Here is a 2,341-nt window from a genome sequence, read left to right on the forward strand (position 1 = left end):
TCTGAAAACAGAGGGCTTGTGTCAATCCCCATATCTCAAACAGAAAGACAAGACACTCTTTGGGAAATGCTTTGTGCTTTCCCCCATCTCAGTGCGTAGTACAATGACAAGCACAGATCATAGTTAGGGAAGCACAAATAACTGACTGGAAAATGGTTTTGATACTAACATATCACTTTTGAATAAGGACAAGAGCCCAAAGTTGATCTAAAGTGGCACGGAGTTGATAAATATTTATGCACAAATATTTATGTCTTAAGGTTTCTCAATACATGACCATTAATGATTAATGATCTGCATTCCACACATTTAATAATTTATTGATAATAAATAAATCATATTTTGCCCATTCTATAAATATTCAACAGACTAGATTTTCAGAGATTTTGGTTGTCTGCAGCCTGTTTCTTGTTGATAATAGCAGTCACTGGAGCAATGTACATTGAAAGATTTTTTTGTTAGTTATTTGTTTTCATCTAATTAATGTTTCATAAGATTTGGAATGTAAAAACTATTGCTTGGCTTGCACCCTGGACACCATACATGTGTTTCTCAAAATATCATTTAAATTCAGTTGTCTTTGGAATAATAAGTGGTTAGGAAAATACAGCAGTGCTATACAACATTGTGTGTGTAGCACAAGCGCATGAATGATTATCTAACCACGAGTAAAGCATGTTTCATGTTGATTCAAGTAAGTAAGCACATAAAAAGTCAGATATCAGACTCAAGTTGTGAGTTTTATGTAGGGTATAGATACTGCCCAATGATACTCTAGTCATTGCATATGGAATTATATATATGTAGATTTATTCTGCAGCAGAATAAATCAATGATATGATTGGTGAAATAAATAAAAAGACCAATATTAGCATTAAATGCAACATAAGAAGTAAAGTTGAACGTATACTGTTTGAATAGAGTCAATACACCAGAAACGACCTCGCATCCGCCTGGGTGACGGCAGACTGCTGGGCAAGTGCTGGCGCTTTGGCATGGGGGGTCAGATCAACATATGGAATGAATTCTGTACTGGCCATAATGGAGCGTGTCTTGAATGTACAGGGTTTGATGAGGTCAGATCAACATAAGGAATGATAAAATGGCCACCAATGTAATAAAAAAAGTCAACCAAAGAACACGATTCCTGTACACTGTACAGGATCTCCTCCCTGGTCAACAAAAACACCTTGAACACCCTAACAGGAGCCCTTGTACAAGGTTTCTTCGACTATGCAATATGCATGCACCTCTTGGTACCACAGCACCTCAAAGGCCCTTAAAACAAGGCTCCAGACTTCCCAAAACAAACTGGTCAGGCTACTACTTGGCCTCACTCCCCGAACCCCCCTAACCCCTGCCCACTTTGAGCAGCATCTTGCAATGGGTCTAGTCCACAAGATTCGATTATTTTCACTCCTATGCCACCAAAATGTGGAACGCCCTACCAACAGCCATTAAGACTATGCGAATCCCTCTGCTCTCAAAGGGCACCTACGGTCGGCTGCAATTCGAAACTGGCCCCCGTAAAATCTGAATCCCCCCCGCCCCCTTTCCCCCTTACTGTATGTTTCCTTTCCCTTTCTACCTCCTTACATGATTTCCTGTTTTTTATATAGATTTGTACGTCTCTAAATGTTCTGATGAATTGGAAATGGTGGACCCTGTTATAAACAAGTGTAATGCTTTATCAGTGTGTCATCCACAGTTTCATGTGAAATGTAGGCTACCCATTCTGCAAACTGTTAATACTTCAATGAATCAATTAAGGAATCAATCAATCAATCAATCAATTGCAGCATGCCATGAATATAATGAACATAATCTTGTACTGTGTGTGTGTGTGTGTGTGTGTGTGTGTGTGTGTGTGTGTGTGTGTGTGTGTGTGTGTGTGTGTGTGTGTGTGTGTGTGTGTGTAAGCGCGCGTGCGTGTTCACAGAGCATCACCTTTGAAACTTTTACTGCGGACATAAGTTTCCTCCTGATATGCAAGGATTGAGAATTCTGTAAACCCAACCTTGCCGCCCTAAATAATTAACGGGATCATTTTCTGTAGGTATAGCTGACATTGTCACAAATTAATGGATATTTTTGGGATATTCTTTTTTTTAATACTTACAGATCTATTTTGGTGTCCAGTGTCCACCGCACCTCGATCTGATCTCCTGCAGAACTGCCACTGTACTGTACTAACATTGATGTACCATGCAGGTCGGTCGGTGTGCTATTAAAGCTGACGTGCACACTTTCCCACCTCAACTGTGTGAACATCCCTCTTTCCCAGGACCACAGTTAAACCTGCGTAATTTTAAGCAAAATGGCGACAATCTAAATGGACGGT

The sequence above is a fragment of the Electrona antarctica genome (genome assembly GCF_951216825.1).
Source record: "Electrona antarctica genome assembly, chromosome: 7".
Classification (NCBI taxonomy): domain Eukaryota; kingdom Metazoa; phylum Chordata; class Actinopteri; order Myctophiformes; family Myctophidae; genus Electrona; species Electrona antarctica.